Genomic DNA, 20,710 nt, shown 5'->3' with positions numbered 1-20,710 from the left:
GGCAGAGCCAATGTCGTGATTCGCTCGCTTGTTTGTTTGCTGTTAGTTTTGTTTTGTTGTGGTGGCGAGTTTTCGAGTGATTTATTTTGAATGGTATGGTAAGTTTTCAAGGTATCCAAGTGGCAAGTACATTAGATACTAACTTACGTACTACCAATTTTGTTTTGAGAAATTATTAAGGTAAAAGACCCGACCATGGAACGGGTTATGTAGATGTCTTGAATATTCCGAGTAGGTAATAAAAAAAATCAGACTATAAATCCTTCTTTTTCTTTTTTAATACATAACTTGATACCTTTTAGAGTAAAAAGGCACTTTATAAGTTCAATTTTAATGCAATTTAAAGAGAAAACTACAAAGACTGACTGCTTATAATAACGTTTTCTTTATTTTTCCCTCAAAATATGAGCCTTGTAAGGAAGTTTCGGTTTCGGTTTCGGCCGAAATAGATACCGTTGCCGAAATTCGTTTTCGGTTTCGGTCGGACACTATATCATATAAATAAGACAGAGCATACAAATCTAAAAGAAATTTGAAGTCTCGCTAAATGTTTGACGTCTCAAAAACATCCTCCCGCGGCTCCTATATCTCAGGCACTGAGTTAAAAGCTAGACCTATAGATACTGTCATGTTGACAAAATTTAATACGAGTATCAATACTCTATTCATATTCATATTCATATTCATTTATTGCATCCTGTTGTACAATTAGGTGTTTACAAATAATTGTCTAGACACAAACAAGAGCCCTGTAAGGGCATTGCAAGTTATTGGAAAATAACAATAATTGAGTTTAATAAATATTTAGATGTCATGCTTATTTATATTAGGGATTCCGTGGAGGGTAGTTGAACGGGAAGCATGGTCGATCTGTTTTAATGGTTTCAATTTATTATTTAATGGACTTTAGTGTACAAATTTGGTGTTATTTTGTGTTCTAAAGTGCAGTGAAGTGATAAATTATAAAAAAAACATTGAAATACTTCGAATTTGAGCGCGCATCGAGTGTCGAGTGGGTTGTCTTATGAACAACCCGCTTTGGACCCGGTGGCGTCTTGAAACCTGCTTACGGGCATACTTAACTCCACGGAATCCATGAAAAATCAATAGAACTGAAACACCCACGTTCTATTGATAACTATGTCAATTTTCACTCGACATTGGCAGAAATAAACCTCCTAGAGAGGTTTGGTTGCCATTAAAAAAAAAAAAAAAAAACTCTATTAGTTACTTGAAAGTTCCAATTTCCGGTACACCGACAAAATAACGATATTATTATTATACTAATATTAGGACCTCATTAACGTTGAGATATCACAATAAATGAGCGTTAGATCAACAAGACATAAAATATTCACCTTAATTAATAAAATCAGATAACATTAAAGTGTTTTCGCGTACGTTTTAATTACGTAGCTAATTACGCGATCCGTTCAATTTGCCGTGTTCTCGGAGGCGACGATGCTTAAACATGATTTCATAACATCCGTAAATATCCTATTAATTTTAATTATTGACATTGAGCGGATTTTGTTTATACCAACCTACGTTTAACTTTTCAACATTTTATTTGTCACCGTAAAATTGTGAATCCCGTCAGAGAGAGAATATAACAGTGGTAGGGTTAATATTGGGACGTGTAAAAGTGCTTTATAAAAGCCTATTTGCAAAAATAAATGAATTTTATGAATTTTAATTTTTAACCTAACCTAAACCACGGTTAGTTTACATTCTCATACGTTATTGTAATAAACTGATGGAGTTCACAATTTCGCGTTGAAATAATAATATTCAAGCTCATTTCTGAATCTATCACAAAAATGAATAAATTGTAGAGTCAGTTTACAAAACTAATTTAGCTTAACATTGTCGGTTTTAAGAAAACGTTTTTCCTTGAATTTAATATCCAGGTAAGTCTATTGAAACCTGACAACTGTTGTTAATAAAGTCCAATGCTGTTTATTAATGGCGATTATTTTAAGTGTTTTTGTTGTTTACGCGTCAAATAATCTTTCAATTAATTATTTTGATTGTAGGTTGAGTAACGAAACTTTTCCTCCAGGGAAAAATACCTTATGATAAAGTAACAAATCATTTTTTTGCTTGTCGTGAAAAAATCCTATATTACATAGGTTACTACAGTAAAATGATTTTATCTGTCTTATGGCGCTGTTACACTACGTAGAAAAATTATTAAGGCAAAGTGTAAACACGCACTTCAGTCAGTTTCGCCATGCGTCGCCCATACATCGGCGTCCGTGCTCCCGCTTCTGTTCAATCAATATCCCGCATAGTGTACCTACGCTTTAACATGGTCACACTCTTACAAAGGGGCAGAAAAGTTCCGTGGCCGCAAGACGTAGTGTGGGCAGGCCCCCCGCTAGGAGGACCGACGATCTGGTGAAGGTCGTGGTGCCTGGATGCGGGCGGCGCAGGACCGGTCGCTATGGAAATCCTTGGGGGAGGCCTTTGTCCAGCAGTGGACGTCATTTGGCTGAAACGAATGAACCTCACTTAAATATTTTTATATCTAACTTACAAGATAACACTCACAAAGTTTCCTATTCCTAAAGGCCTATTCAAACCTAGGGGGTATTCGCATACCGTCTACGTCAGAGAAAACCAGTGGGTATGCGGTAATAATACTGTTCAGACCTGAGCGGTATTTACTAGCCGCGGTACTTGATACTAAATACCTGAGCGAAACCCGCGCGGTATGTACCTCTACCCACAGCGGCAGCGAATATCGCTCAGGTTTGAATAGGCCTTAATAGTTTATTTCAAGTCAAGACCTGTTATTTTTTTCCGTTTGCGATTGACGGGTGACACGGGTCTCAAATAAAATTGAACTTGTCAGATTGACGTATTTGATAAAGTGTCGGAATCATAGAGCGATTTCTTTGTTACAGTGTCAGCGTGTACAGTCAGCAGCTACGAGCTCGGTAAGTTTTTCAAATTATATTTGATTTGATATTTGATGTGAAAACTTTTATTGCATTTGCTGTGACAGCTACTTTTGAAATTTATTTTCAGGTTTTTATCATGATCTAGAGTACATACTTACTTTTTGTTTAATATATCAGTTTAAGGAGAACTAAAAGTAAATAGCTAGGTAGGTCGTATGTAACGATGTGTAAGGACGACATAAAACATATTTTATATTATATTATGCCACTGACAATAATATTTGAAAAAAATTAAAAACTACAACTAATGCTTGGCCCAAGTTTAACAAGCGCTATAATACTGTTCTAAGTTAGTATTTCTTAAGAAAATCTTCTTTAAAATTACTTTTTCTCTTTTCATTAAATTAGTATGATTTATCCAGGTTACTGATTTTACAAGAATATAAGACCTTTTCCTAATCGCAATTTTATCACAATCAACCTAATTCAATGTAACAAAGCCACCCCATTGTCCGCGCTCGCTATGCATTACCAACCCTATCGCGACAACAATCGGCCCTCAAAAACAAAGTTCCTCTGAGTGACTCCTCAACTCCAGGGTTTTTACAGTCCCTTGCGGTTGACATGTGACACGGGTCACGCAAAAACCCCGGAACGACCTTGGCGGATGTAGCACATCAAGCTTACTGTGGTATCTTATACAGTTGTGATAAGAGCGAGTTTGCGACAAAAAATTGTAGTCTGATGTGAAGACATGCCTGACTGACACAGAGCTTGTGATGCAATCTAGAAATTGAAATTAAAGAACTGAATACATGTGTCTCCGTCGTAGTTTAAATCATCAAATGAATTAGTATTTTTCTGTCTGTGTCTGCTTTCAGCGAACGCATTAACGGATTAATTTGCAGAAAGCTTTTATATCACATCGGAATGGAAATTAAAAACCCGAATGGTTTTTATACAAACAATGATAGAGTAGAGGATAAACGAACCAAAGGTATTAAAGACAAAAGAGGTAAAATATAAACAAAAACATTGTTAAAATTATGTTTGCAGTCCAAACATAAAAAATGTAGGTACCTTTATTACTACCTTACCATAATATGTTTATAAAGTTCTTATTGAAGATTTTAAACTTTCGCTTGTCATTTCAATAAAATAAAGAAACACGGGTCTCAACGCAAAATCTTTTATATGAGTTACATTAACGTACTCAAGTCTTGACATTTCAGCTGTTTTGCTATACAGACGTGGTTATAACAGACTTACTGAAGAGATGGAAAACATTTTTTTTATTTTAATACAAAAATAAATAGGTAAGTAAGTAATGCATTTCTTACTTAGCCTGAAGCTATAACGAATCCTGTTAAACCCCAGGGAATTCCTAGCGAATGCGATGTATTTCGCTTTTAAAATCTCCATTAGCTTAGCGAAAATCTTTTATAGACTCGTATCTCTGGTCTACAGTACCTACCAAAAGGCTTGGATTAAGTAAACCTACATATCGTCGGTGCGCCTGCCAAACCTGATATGTGCATTTTTTCATTTTTTGTTCGCTAGATGACACTAGTTTTCAAATGCCGATCTGATGCAAAAACCCGTTTGTGTGACGACCAGTTGCTTAAAAATTGGTATTTGTATTAAAATCATCAAACTTCAGGAACACCAAACCTGATAATAATTACATTATTGTGTGCACAAAAATTGTAAAAGGACAACTTTAAGCTTTGGTTTAAAGTTGTATCTAAAACATTGTATTTTTCTCTATCATATTATTTGTAATTTTTAATCAAAACGGTTTACCTAAAAATCTGCTATTTGTTCCTCCTGAAAAGTTGTCATTTTACACATACTAGATTGGCAGGCGCACCGACGACTTAGTAGCTCCACAGAAATAGCTCCGCTAGGGTTTAAGTGCGACTGACTTCTGGAAGCTATCCAGAGAGGATCGCTGAAGCAGCGTTTTAAGGGAGGTCTGTTTTATTTTAGTGTTTACGTAGCTTAATTGCGGAGGAACTCGGTAAAAGTGTTGTAGTTTGTTTTTAAGAAATAAGTATAGTGAACAATTTTGCGGTCTGAACCAGTTTTCATGAAACGTACCATGCGTTAATCTTAGTATTTTTTTTAGTTTCATTCTTAATGACAGAACAACAGATAACTAAATCTATACTGGTGAAAACTATAGGCTTTGACCAACTACATTGTATCTATGCAATTTATGTATTTGTATACCTTGATTTTTTAGAATCCAGCAGAGATGTAAACAAACACTTTCATACACAATTACACCATAATCATTTACGTGTTCATAATATCATACACATTATTTAACAAGCCCATGAAACCAACTTTATTTTCACGTTTATACAAGTTTGAAATCAATCTTTGAAACAAATTATTTTAGCAAAATACGTGGACGATGAAAATTTGTGAGACTTGTCAAATTGACTTGACGTTTAAAATCATGTGTTATCTCCATATTGTCTATGACTTGTCTCTGACACATCAGTGCTGTAACCTGTGAGTCATAGACAATAATCTGTAAATTTAATCGATATTATTTTAAGTATTCACTTATTCCGATTACTGATTAATTTTATATTGGAGATAACGTAAAATTATTTTTCTACTTTTAGTGTGTACTTTTTCGGAGTCAGTTTAATTTTTAGTCGGTTTTATTTAAACAAAATTATTTTACTTTTTTATGCAATTATTCTTACGTATTGTTCCATTGCTTATTTTTCTATATAAGTAAATAAAATAAAAGAAAATAAAAATCTTTTTTCAATTGATAGCATCTTAAATAACCTAGCCTAGCGGAATAGAGCAACAAAGAACTGAGCGAGCGAGATGTCACTCACTAGTAGCAACACTGTCAAACAGAACTTTTTGCAACTATTTGAAGTTTAATGACTTTACGGATAATTGATTGTTTTACTGTCCAGTGTGTTTTTTGATTACATCTGTGCATACAGTTTGTTTCCTGTTCTCGAAAATTTCATAATCAGTTCACATTCAATGTTGCGACTTTGTTGCATATTTTTAGCCCGGCGCACACTGGTTCAAGAAACGATAAAAATGGAATTAGCGATTTACTCACTTTTTTCGATGGTATCATGTGTAGAATGTTATAAAAAACGTTTTGTTCAAGTTCTATTTTTCTGAGAAATGCGTAGTTTTTGCTATATTACATGTTTTGTGTTTTATTTGTATGAAACGTTTCCTTCACGAGGCTCTTATTCAAAATGTTAAAATTTGTTAAAGATGACTACTTATAGGTTTTAAAGAGTTATGCTAATAGAAGCTAATACAGTAACAACTTTGTCCCAGTGCGTCCCCGTTTAGGATATAAGTGATATTTTCTAAGGTACGAAAAAGTATACAAAATATATGGATATAAGGCAACTTTATGATAATTTATTGATTTTCTAAAATAAAAAGAAGCTAACAATCATTCCAATCTTAATCTTTTATTATTCAACATTATCATCAACATCTATAAACTCAAAAGTTTCATCATTATTTGAAGCTAGTTCATTAGGAAGAGGAGATTTTGGACTCGCACTCATTTTTGGTCTTATTGTTGACAAAAAATGATCCGAAGAAATAAGTTTATTATTTAAAATATTACGATTGGTCACTTTTCGGTTAAATTTACGCGTATGATTCTCTCTGATCTTTCTAAAATCTTTGTTCTGCGATTCTGCAGCTTCTTCCGATAGTGCTCCTATTGGCATAATATCTAAGTGCTTTATGATGTCACCTCCTTGTATAAGAAGCTTATGCATGCTGGATGGTATGTAATATCAACCGTATAAACTGACGAACAACTCAGCGGTTTCCCATCCATATTGAGTGAGGTTTTGGTGGTTTATTTGCTCACCGGAGGCCATAGCCCATAATAATACAGACAACCTAGCGATCAGATCTTGACTAACTCCAGTGATGTTGGATGTTTTTTCTGGATCTGCAAAAAATCTACCCGCAGTATTTCCGTCGTTTGTTGTTGCCAGCCCCTTGCTGCACAATATCTATTAGCAATCCAGTTTCATCGCGAAACCGTTATTGTATTTCAGCTTTTCGTTTCTCCATAATTGCTTTTTTATTTCCTCTTGCTGTCCAAGTTTTAAATTCTAGTCCATAAGCAATGTGTAATATAGTCTCCATAGCCCGTATCCATGCGTGCAATGAAGATAGGTCATACTTGTACATATCGATATTTAAAGATCAGTTTTAATTTTGTTAAATTATTCATGACAGTTGGTTTTGCTTTGCACTTAGATATTATGCCAATAGGAGCATTATCGGAAGAAGCTGCAGAATCGCGGAATAAAGATTTTAGAAAGATCAGAGAGTATCATACGCGTAAATTTAATCGAAAAGTGACCAATCGTGATATTTTAAATAATAAACTTATTTCTTCGGATCATTTTTTGTTAACAATAAGACCAAAAATGAGTGCGAGTCCAAAATATCCTCTTCCTAATGAAGTTAAAAATTTACTAGCTTCAAATAATGATGAAACTTTTGAGTTTATAGATGTTGATGATGATGTTGAATAATAAAAGATTAAGATTGGAATGATTGTTAGCTTCTTTTTATTTTAGAAAATCAATAAATTATCATAAAGTTGCCTTATATCCATATATTTTGTATACTTTTTCGTACCTTAGAAAATATCACTTATATCCTAAACGGGGACGCACTGGGACAAAGTTGTTACTGTATTAGCTTCTATTAGTATAACTCTTTAAAACCTATAAGTAGTCATCTTTAACAAATTTTAACATTTTGAATAAGAGCCTCGTGAAGGAAACGTTTCATACAAATAAAACACAAAACATGTAATATAGCAAAAACTGCGCATTTCTCAGAAAAATAGAACTTAAACAAAACGTTTTTTATAACATTCCACACATGATTCCATAGAAAAAAGTGAATAAATCGCTAATTCCATTTTTATCGTTTCTTGAACCAGTGTGCGGCGATGATACGCAAGTACTACAATAATTTCACTTCGCGATTAACGGGAGGTTTTGTCGCATCACTAGTTCACAGACTAAAAATATTTTTATGTCAGTTGGCCATATTTGATGACATTTCTGCTGATTTCTAAAAAATTAGACTGTAAGCTGTTTGTTTCCTTAATAAAACAAAATAAAATAAAACGTAAACAGAATTGAACTGGTTCACTACAAAGTAAAAATAGTGTTTTCTGACGCATTTTTCTAAATAAGTTTAGAAGCGTGTTTCCAAAAAGCATGAGTGGCCACGCTGAAAAACAGTTTATATTCATGAAAAACCTCCTTTAAACATCAATGCCGGTATACTCAAATCATATTAAACAGTAATGGCTAATGAATTCAACAAATACTAATATTAAATTAATAAAAGCCCGCTCTAATTAACGTTATTTACTAACATGTACCAATTAGTGGTAACGTGATTATTAAATCACTGAACCGAAAACATCGTTTGTAGCCAGAATTTAAGTAATTAGAATACATTTGAATTAGTAGTTTGTAGTGGTAAAATGTATTTACAGTTTATGAAATAACTTTACATGCCTGAATACTGTGAGTTACAACAATATTAATGTTTTTGTGATATTCTACTAATTATAGCACATACAAAAGGCGAAAAGGTCACAGTATGAATTCAGTGTTCTAGAATGAATTTCTAAAGTGTCTGCCAGCGGCTAAAATGAAAATTATGTGTGCCCAGAATCCCCAACCCGTCTGAACAGTATGGGGAGTGTATTCCAAATCCTCCATATTCATTTGGTAAAATTATAGAGTGGCGTACTTCTGTAGTCAAGACTGTCCATATTCCTTAGGTAAATTAAAGAGGTTCGTACTCCTGTAGTCAAGGCAATATATTATATTAATTTGGTTATTGACAATGATACAATGATACAAAAACTTTGAAGTTGAAGCAAAGACAGTGGGAACAAAAACACGGTAGCTCCCCTTTGCCTCTTAAAAAACAGCGAAACAATTCTGATTTCAGATGTGTATCACAATTTGCTAGCTTATACTCGTATGACTGCTAATGTAGAGTAGGTAAGTACAGGTACCTTATCCCCGAAATATACTACCTAGATTATTATTATTATAAAACTTTATTGCACAATAAAATAGTACAAAAGGTGGACTTAATGCTATTTAAGCATTCTCAGCCAGTCGACCCCTGGGTTATGCAGAAAGCTGTGTGTGCGAAGGTAGAGGTAGAAGGGTAGAAGTTAAAATTGAAGTTAAATTTTTAATTGATATAATATTTAAGATACATATACCTACATACATACATACATATACATACATATATACAGATACATACAAACATATAATATAAATAAATATAATTAACATATAATACCATATAATATGTGATAAATAAATAAACAATATTACGCAATCATGTGGAAAGGTGTTTACGTACTCTCATTTTAAATGATGTCCTCGTTTCCGACTCTCTGACATCTTGTGGCAACGAGTTCCAAAGGCGAGTAGCCTGCACTGTAAAGGACTTCGAGAAGAAGGCAGAGTGGTGGACAGGTGTCACAAGCCGAAGGTTTCCGGAAGAACGGAGAGTTCGGTCATGCGATTGGTGCAGATATGTAAACTTTTCTTTAAGGTAGGAAGGAGAGGTGGGATTAGAGAGAACGGCGAAAAGAATGCCAAGAAGTCTAGAGTTCCTACGCTGACGAATGGGAAGCCAATTGAGTTGGGATCTATAACTCGAGATATGATCAAATTTCCGGAGGCCGAAAATGAATCTAATGCAACCATTGAGAAGACGATCAAGTTTGTCAGTGAGAGCCTCGGAAAGATCACAATAACATGCATCAGCGTAGTCAATGATGGGTATTATGAGAGTCTGCATAAGAGTGAGCTTGGTCTTGAAAGGAAGAAAGAATTTTAGACGATAGAGATTCCTCAGGCACGTTGTTACCTTACGGCTGACCTCAGCAACGTGGGCGCTCCAACTAAGTGTCGAGTCGATCATAAGGCCGAGATTTTTCACTACAGAGCAGTATGGAATCACTGTCCCCTCATATGCAACAGGTCTCAGATGTGCATGAGGAATCCTCGACAGAAGTCGGGGACTTCCCACAATTATGGCCTGACACTTTGATGGGTTAACGGAAACGCCAAAATCGCGAGACCACTCAGAGATGTAATTCAAACTGTCATTCATCAGGTCAACGGCATCTGCCAATCCACTGACATCAGAGTGCACGTACAACTGCAGATCGTCAGCGTACAGATGATACGAGCAGCGAAGGTTTATTGTGATGAGGTTTATGAAAATAGAAAAAAGCAAAGGAGAAAGAATACCTCCCTGTGGTACGCCAGAGAGCACTTTGTTGTTATGTAATGCAATGATTAGATTGATATAATCACTGCATTACATTTTATTATCTTCAAGCCTTACTCAAAGACTCCAACTAAGCTTGATTAGCTCAAAATCTGTGCGCATCACTGCCATGAATAGCGATTTCATTTTCGTAAGTTCCAAAAGTGATTTCAATATCTATATTTCCAGTGATCTTTCTTTTCCAATTTCCTATCTAGCTGTATACTTTCAAAGTTGATTTTCGTTTGGCAGCGACTGAAAGCCGATGCGAACCAGATCCTCGTATGTGAGCTTAGAGTTAATCTAAAGACTCCTTAAGAACCCATTATAGCTGCCTTTGACGAAGTTACTTCTTATATCTTAATCTCCAACGCGGTATATGTGAGGCTGGGTAGATTTAATCTTCTTATCGTATTAGGGCACACACATACTTGGACCGTACCGCGGATTCCCGATCCGAATCAGGAATGTATATTTTGTGAGGTATTTGTATATTATGTATGAATTAGGTGCAGGCGATATATAAACATATAATTATATCTACATTACAGACGCTTAGGACTGTATGGAAACGTGTAAAGATTTGGGGACTATGATTGTTTGATATTGACTGTACATTTTTGTTAGAGGACAATGGAAGCAGTTATTTCAGGATCATTATTCTGCGCTAAATGCTTTTTGTTTCATTTGGTAGAGTTAGAGCCAGATAGATGTGTTTATTTCTTTAAAACACTATGTTAAGTAGTTACTGGAAAATACTCCCAAAATATTCTTACATTTCTTCATAAAGTAAAGTAGGTACCTATAAGAAACAAAAGTTATATTCTTATATAATTTTAAGTTTCAGATTTACTTTATTAGTTTCTCCCGTCGCATGCAGCTGTTCGTTTGTTTGTAGAAATTAATACTTACGGTATTAAATGAACCTAAGAAAACGGTTTGCTTAAGTTTTACGATATACCTACATGCTATTATATGGTTTTAGGTACATAATCAATATTTTGTCTACGTTGGGTTAGAAATATGAGAGATTGAATAGATTTTTTATTTTATACAAAATACCTATAATAATCATGCATTGCATCTTCATGCATGCGATGGGTTTGGGTTATCACTATCGTAAATAAATTCTAAAAAGCCAAATCAAAGTCTGTCGAAAATATAACGTTCTCTGTGCATTGGATGGACATAAAGCCTGAGCTAAAAACTGATGCATCCATACGAGCGTGTATTCAACATCGCAGGAGCAGCAAAACGAACGCCAAAACCGGGCTTCAGCTTTCTCAAAGAACGTAGCAGGTGAATTTTCCAACGTCAAGGGTCAAACGAGCTACTCGTATCTCCAAAGCATAAAACAAAACATTTCCAATATAAACAAAGGATCTCAGTATTCAATTTCGTGTTCAAAGCGTTCCGATGTTCAGTGTATAATTTCTTATGTGTCTCCTGGGGCACATTTGGACTATACGCAACCAGTCTTGGTCCCGAGCGTTTCCTTTATGAAATCTACTGAGAGAATTTTCACAAACTGTTATTGCAAGATGGGGTAAGGTCGGGCAAATAAGCATCTAAACAATTTCACGCTTTCTCAGTGATATTTTTCAGATGCACTGTACGGTCTTGACATTCGCAGCGTTTGGGATGCTTTCAAATTTATTTATGAAATGCCATATTTATTTACAAAAACGCCTTAAAGTTTGAGAACTATTCAGAAATAAAAAGTAGTCATTATCGTGGGAAATAAACAATAGCTTATTTAACACTAGAAAGGCCGCCGTCCCATTTTTGTCCCACTCGCGAGTTTGATCAGCTCTAACTTTTTTATTTTTCAACGAAAGTCCATGAAACTTTTTGACTTTTTCTGATTTATTGAATTTTATCATTTTTTAACGTTTTTGATAATATAACATTAATAGAAAAATTTTAAAAATCGGTTTTACCTAGAAGCGCCACTGGGTCAATTTTGTCCCACCCTGGTATTTGCCACAATAATTCGATGAAGAGTCCTTTTTTCGAGGAGATACGAAAGTGGAGAGGTGAGGGGAGTTTAGGTGACTCGTGACAATGCAGAAATGTAAATATATTGTACTAGTTTTTGCCTGTGACTTCACCCGTGAGAAATTAAGTTTATCATAGAAAGACCTAATTTCTTGACACTTATCGTTGCTTTTTGACCAAATAACTGAACATTATTCTAAATTATAGCATATATTATGTTATTCTGAAGTATTAACAATAAAATTGCAAAGTTTTATTAAGATCGGCTTAGTCTTTTTTGCGTAAAAGAGTGAAAAAACATCCATCGATCTAACTATGAATCCATACTCACTTAGTTTAAGTTCCAGGCATATATCTACCTATTCATCTATCCTATCCATTCATCAGTCCATCCATCCTTCAATTCATCAATATTTATTAACTTTTACATTTATAATATTAGTAGGAAGATGGCGTCTAAACATAAGCCAGTTCATACATTGTATGATTTGATACATTTTTAAAATGTGTAACTTATAAAATTTTAAAGATTAAACGTACATACTTTTCATTGTAATTGGTCAAAAACTTCATTGTTTGTGTACAGATAACAGAAAAATAACCATACCTATAGAAATTCCTAAACACATAGTACACCAGATAGACAAAAAACCATACAAAAAAACTTTGTGCAAAATGTGCACTATTATTTTTAAGATATTTATTTTTTCTTTAAAAATAATAATGACTAGTTAAAGTAGTAATTTCATGATTTTAATACAGTATACCACCACGTAATATGTGACTATTTTTAAATGAAACCAAAAATATCTAAATTTTAATAATTCCAAATTAAAATTAAATACATTTATATTTTTAAAGAAATAAGTACATAATATTGTTTTAACCACATAGATAAACCTTTTTTTAAGGATACTACAAATAGTTTTAACCATAATATTCATGCCTGAAACTAAAAAATGTTACAAAATACATGCTGGGACAAAATTGACCCAGCGGCGCTTTTAGGGGGGTCGTAATCTTCGGCACTTCTAGTGTTAATATTAATAATTCATAAAGCGGTAAATGTTTAAACATTTCTATCGGTGCTGGGTTTGATTCACAAATGAAACAAACATTACTATAGTAGCACAATTGGATTTGAATAATTATTTGCATGCGATTTATTAATTTCCATAATTAATTGAAATTAACTAACAAAATGGCGTTGATGTATTCGCTTTTAAACTGTGTAATACCATAACATAATATGTTTTGGATATGACTAATAGGCAGGTACTTTGTTACAAAGCACACTTTGACGTAACTCAATCAAACTGGTGGGACATTCATTTTAATGAGAATAGGTACTTAAAGAGTACAGTCATCATCATTATTTCAGCCACAGGAAAAGTTCACAGCTGAATGTAGGTCTCCGCCTAATGATTTCCAAATTGCCCAGTTGTATGCAACAACTTGCTACTTTTATAAAGTAATCTGTCCACCTTGTTGACCAAATCAAAAAGCTAAAATAATTTAAGCAATTTGTCCCAGTAGACACTATCTTGAATTCCGCTCGCAGTGACACCACACTCAAAACTTGGTGACTGAAACAAGAATGTGTGGACAATATTAAAAGTTTTCAAGTTAAGCTATGAAACGTGCTTTTGTAAGCGCTTTGCTCGCAGTTTTATGAGTCCCATAAATGATAAACACAGTTTAAATGTGGCAGTTAGGTGAAAGTTAATTGTGAAAGGAATGCAGGGTGTCTTTTGTGTATTTAAATGTCGTTGAATTTTTTGGAAGAGATAATGTATTAACAGCTTTGTCGTCTTGTTATTTTGCGTTCACATTACAGATTATTTTAGTGTAGCTGTTTAACCAGAATTTATATTTTTGCATTATCCTAAAAATCAATATGAATGGTTTGCATTGAAAACTAGAAATATTCTATATTTTGCTAATGTGGAATGTATCATATTAAAGTACTTATCATTAAGTCCTTGTCCTCACACTATTAGGTATTGGAAGAAATTGGTAACTTATAGCTCACAGAATTCTGTTATAGAATTCTACGTACCGTATTAATACAAAATGGACCTTTCCCCATAAAATTGCTCTTACCGAATATATTTTACGAGATACGTTCCAAGAACTTATGTTATTTAAAGTGGGTATTCAACGTAGTGACTGTGTGGTGTGAAATTCGGTATACTCAATTCTTATGCTACCATTTTTTCTCCTTAAAATAATTTGTACCAAAGTTGACGTTTTTTTTTATGCTAGACAAGGCAGGTATTTGACTGCAATCGCACATGGTGTTAAGTGAGATGCAGTCTAGGATGGTACATATCTGCCCTGTAAGTGCCTATTCACTCTCGCCTTGAAAACGCCCGGATTATAGTGTCCAGGAAATACAGCAGCCGGCAGCGAATTTTTTTTTTTTTTTTTTTTATGTGATAGGAGGCAAACGAGCAGACGGATCACCTGATGGTAAGCAATTGCCGTCGCCCATGTACACCCGCAACATCAGTGAAGTCACAAGTGCGCTGCCAACCTTTTAAATCCCATTCCCCCCCAATTGGGCCTCCGGTATCCTCACTCACTCGGCGAAACACAGCGCAAGCGCTGCTTCACGCCGGTTTTTTGTGAGGCCGTGGTATCACTCCGGTCGAGCCGGCCCATTATTATTAAAGAGAGTATAGACTAGAGCATTTACCTACTTGTAACATAACAATGAGCCCTTTTGCATTTTATGCCTCCTGTCTGGGCATCGAACGTTGAACGTAGCCGAAAGAGTTAAAGTCACTCACTACTTGTCTATAGTGGTCAATAATATGCTTATCGTCCGTATTCACAAACCACGCTTGCTTGAGCGAAGCAGCAAATCGAACGCACAGCATTGAATAGAACTCTGTCGCCCGTATTCACAAACATTACTATGAGGTTTCATAGGGCGCGTGGACGCACAGGATGATACACGAACCAATCACAGAGCTCTATTCAACGCTCTGCGTTCGATTTGCTGCTTCGCTTAAGCAAGCATCGTTTGTGAATACGGCGGGCGTGTGATGGGTTCGTGTGCTATGCGTCCACGCGCACTATGAGACCTCATAGTAATGTTAGTGAATACGGGTGTAGGTAAATCTTCTTTCTTGTACATAAAATAGAAACCACTTCAACTTGCTATTGAAAAATGAACCCTACAACTCTTAAGTTAAATGGCCTTCCTTTCTCGTCACGTAGGGTTTTATATTATCCGATATCTTATATCTGAAGTCTCAGCTAATACAGCAATAATGTTTCTCTACTACAATAGGCTCAGTCGCTCAAAGAATTTCTTTTTTAGGGTTCCGTATATAAAATATTAACCTCTTACCTACGGGAGGCACCTATAGTTGCCAAGTCAAAAGTCACTTCTCAATACGGGTGGCATCTACTGTTATTTTGGCAAAGCCAATACTAAATCACGGTTTACGACAAAAAAACAATAAAATTGCAAATTAAGTGTAAAATGCGCTTGTAATTATGAAACAACATTAGATGCAGAATATAATATTCCAAATTTCAATACCGTAAGTCTTATACTTTTTAAAATATCTTGATGTAAAGTGGAGCAAACAATTTTATAGGTTAAAATACCCCGTATTGAGAGGCGACTTTGGGTTTCCAAGGCCCCGTAGGTAAAGGGTTAATAGGTATTCAGTACATAGGCTCTTTCCAGGGCACTTGTACACGTCCCAAATATAGCTTGCCCTGCCACCACTTCTGGACAACATGGGCTGGTGCTGAGAAGAAGTGGTGGCAGAAATTCAGTCACCTTTGTCAGCCTCTTTTTCAATCAAATACAGTAATTTATAATTTACCTGACACGTATAAGTGCGACCTAGGCAGGTAAATTCCACGCACTCTTGTCATGTAAATAAAAACTTGTACACTTTTTAGAGCATTTTTGAAAGCTTTTTCATAAAATGTTATTGTTACGTTACGTTACGTTTTCAGCCAAATGACGTCCACTGCTGGACAAAGGCCTCCCCCAAGGTTTTCCACAATGAACGGTCCTGCGCTGCCCGCATCCAGGCTCTTCCCGCGACCTTCACCAGATCGTCGGTCCACCTATTAGGAGGCCTGCCCACGCTACGTCTTCCAGCCCGTGGTCGCCACTCGAGAACTTTCCTGCCCCAACGGCCATCGTCTCTACGAGCTATGTGCCCAGCCCACTGCCACTTGATTTTAGCAATTCTGCGGGCTATGTCGGTTACTTTGGTTCTCCTGCGGATCTCCTCATTTCTGATTCGATCACGCAGGGAAACTCCGAGCATAGCCCGCTCCATCGCCCTTTGGGTGACCTTGAGCCTTCTTATGAGGCCCATAGTAAGCGATCACGTCTCAGCTCCGTATACCATCACTGGCAACACACATTGGTCGAATACTTTCGACTTGAGACACTGCGGTATTTCGGACGTGAGTATATGGCGAAGCTTCCCGAACGCTGCCCATCCGAGTTGGATTCGACGATTGACCTCTTTCTCGAAGTTGGATCTACCTAACTGGACTGTTTGTCCCAGGTAGGGCGCAGCAACGTCAAGGGACCCGCTGAAAATCGGTGTCGAGGCATGCCCAATTGCCCATGGCATGCCCCGATTAATGCTGAGCGGGCTCCTATTTGACAGCAGGGCACAATGTTTCTTCTATATATATGTAATTTATGTAAATGTGATGTCGCTCTGTTTCGTCAAATAAAACATTTTTTACTTTTACTTTAAATATACCTTAAACTAACAAGCAGCTGACTATGGGCGAGTTGCACCACCTAACTTTGACCGTAACTATTATGTTAGCCGGCGTTTTTTGTATGGAGTTTGACAGATTTTTGACGTTGTCAAAGTTAAAGTTAGATGGTGCAACCCAGCCTAAGTAGATCAACATAAAATACTGTCACTCGTCATAATTTCAAACTGCACGGTTAGTTGAGTCACAAAAGAAATGTGTTGGGACCTACAATGTCCTAGATAGACACAATTTATAGCACGTCCCTTTGAAATGGAAGTCAAAGTGACATTGACCTTATAAACTTTTTTTGTGTCAGGAGTGAAAACAATATAAAATTTCTATAAAGAACCAATAAGTTCATACAAACTCGCTTACCCCCGTTTCTCCCAAACACAGCAACTATGTTATTCCGTAACAACGCGAGCACGTTCCCCACGTGACTCGACTATATCCCGCCGTTTTAATGCAGTCAGATGCAGAATCGAATACAGGGTGTAAGGTAACTAGGCCAAAAAGTTAAGTTCTTTTACCTATAACTTGGCATAACAGGCTTTCAACGGTGACAGGTAACTGATGTCAGATTATTGTGAGTTGAGAATATGTATCTCGCATGCTACCAATGATGATCATGATGATCTCGCATGACTCATTATGATCGACAGCCAAAGTGTGTCGTCTTACATAGAAATACCTGTGGCGGGCACAAGACGAAATAGGTAGGTAATATGCGGGTTCGGCGCCGCACCGCATCGCGTGCTTTAGCTCTTATCCACTAACGCCCGATTCCTATATTCAATCCTTGTCCAAATCCGGATTACAACTGTCAAATTGAATTCAGTTTTAGATTATATTTCCAAAATGTTCGACGCATTTACACTTTAATATTGTTTAAATAGTCTTATAAACAATATAAAAATGTAAAAACATCAAAAACCGCAGACATTTTGGCCAAAAACATTTTAAAATTTGACAGTTGACAATCCAAATCCGTCCAATTTGGATTAAGATTGAATATAGAAATCCAGCATAAGTTGCAATGAAAAAATCTTGAAAAAATATTTTTGCTAATGCTCATCTTGCTCATCATTGCTCCGAATCAAGGTATGTGCATTTGTAATTGGTTCTATACGCCCTGTATTAGATGTTTATTTCTCTTTGAAACCCAATACGTTAGTTCTCTGAACAAAAATAGAATTGTTGGTAAGTATAAGTTTTGAACAAATAATACTCGTACAAGGTGCGGTATGAATGATTCATATAATATGTATTTTTGTTTCCTATTTTATTGTGAACTGTTAAAAGTTAGTTCAAATCCGATCGTGTGGAACTTTTGTTTTGTATTAACTTGCGATTATTCTACACATTTATTTAAAAAAGGATGTAGGTACTATAGTTATAATAGTTTCTAACCTAAGTTCTTTTGAAATTGATCACGATTTTAGACAAGTTATCGTAATTTTATACCCTTTACCCTTAGTTTAAGGCTGACTCTTGTATGTCACCTCACCGTGACATCTACGGTCTTGAAAATGTTTAAACAATTTCACGCCTTTTTCTCTCGATATTAAGGCTATAACCGCCTGAAGTAACAAAATGTCCCGGATAGCATCACAACATCGCACCTCCGATTCGTCTATGTCAAGGCACATCCCTGGCCATTCAATAAGGAATTTCCTATTTTACGGTAGATTGAAGTCATCCTTCTCATCTCAGTTTAAGTATACTGAAGTTTGAGTTAAAACAAACGTTTTACGATAAAACTTCTTTCATAGACAAAGAGTAAAGAGGAATGTTACTACTCGTAATAAATTCATTGTAATTAATATGATAAGACGTCGCATAATTAATAACTCGGAAAGGGATCGTAACCGTATCAACTCGAGGTGGTCAGTATTCCATATAATGAAACTCCATACTGCAACGCACACTTATCCGCACCATAACGTAAGTAAACGCCTCGTCTCATGATTGACATTGAAAGGCGATGACAGCTCGCGAAAAGCGATGACAGCTCGCGATAGGCCAGGTGTGAATCCCTTTCCAAATTGATAAGTCTGCTATGACCTTTATGGTACAATGCTCTTTTTTAAGCAAACATTATTTATCAGAATAAACGAATAAGTTAAATGCAATGGAATATAAACCTTACATTATCAAATCTTACAAGTAACTTAGTATGAAACCTATGACCAGTTAGTAATATAGCGATTTCATAATGTACATAAACTTAATACAGACTCTGCGTATAAAATGTTCATGTTAGTATATTGTCCCCTTGGAATTAAAAACCATAAACACAACTATCATTATAGTCTAATAATGCAGACCAGATCATTATTAAATATTTAACCAAATCAGATATTTAACGTCATTCATTGTTAATTACTGACATTGATTGTGACCACACTTGCAAATTAATGTTACTAATAAAATGCGAATGTTTGTATGGATGTCTGGATGACGAATTTTGACGAAACTTTACAGTATTATTGTTTATAACCCAGAATAACATATTTGCCTATAATTTATGACGATCTGTGACAAACTAAATTTCACGCGATGAAACCGCGGGCACAAGCTAGTAATTTTCATAAAACTGACTATAGTTAGAAACAAAAACGTTCGTGTTTCAAAATAAACAAACCCGAATATGCAACCACTCGCTTCGCCAGTCGATATTTCCGAACCCCGCATAAAATACTGCGTGGCCTAATGCACCAATCTGTAACCCTTCGAAACATCGCAAATAGACCCCGCGAATATTTTTTTCCAAACAAATAAACGCCGTTGGGTGTGCTCAAATGGAATTGGACCAATAAACGTTCGGCACCTTTCAATCGAAAAGGGGTTTTATTCTGGCAACAAGCGAAAATGTGGAAATTATAATTGAACTAATTAAAATCGGAGGGTGAAGTGAATCGAAATATTTTTGTATTTTCTTATTCGAGTATTACTTATCTTAAGGCAATAACAAAAAAATCGAACTCAATTTAAATAGAATAGAATGCAGTGAAATTATTATTCAAGACCATAAGACTATTAAGATCTAATTTTTCTTTCTAGTTCTTATGAATTTTAACAAGGCACGGTGATCTAAGAGGAAAGAAAAATATAAAAGAATTCCCAAGTCATGACTCACAAATATCTATCGATTCAAGAAAACATCTACTTGGCTAAGCTTATCTGGATATGCGTGACATAAACGAGATTTGACGTTTTGCGCGTTTGAAATACGTTGCAGATCGGGTGAAAAAATGTTGTCAGCTTCGTACAGGAGGCAATGTGTGTTGTCAATTTTGTAGCACGAATTCAAGTGGAGAAATTATTTTCGTGCGTTCGCGACCTAACAAATACAGTCGATCGATTCGTCAGACTTCACCGCATTTGCCGAAATTAAAAGCATTGATTAATTTCGTGCAATCAAATAGTTGCGTGTATCAAATGTATTCCATAAAGTAACTTACAATATTTTTCAATAATAAAACGTCTTGTTATTTTACCCAGTAGTTACGTATGTAAATACTGTCATTAATGCACCGCACGTTTATGCCTAAAGCTTCACAGTCCAGCTGCGAATCTAAAATCTACATGAATCTACTTCAAATGAGAATCCTCAATTAAACATTATACCTACTTTGATGAATGATTCCAAATTCATAGGGGAATTTCGTAATTTTGCAATGTTTATACTACAGTGG

Source organism: Ostrinia nubilalis, chromosome 2 (genome assembly GCF_963855985.1).
Source record: "Ostrinia nubilalis chromosome 2, ilOstNubi1.1, whole genome shotgun sequence".
Taxonomy (NCBI): domain Eukaryota; kingdom Metazoa; phylum Arthropoda; class Insecta; order Lepidoptera; family Crambidae; genus Ostrinia; species Ostrinia nubilalis.
This window is presented reverse-complemented; position numbering follows the sequence as displayed.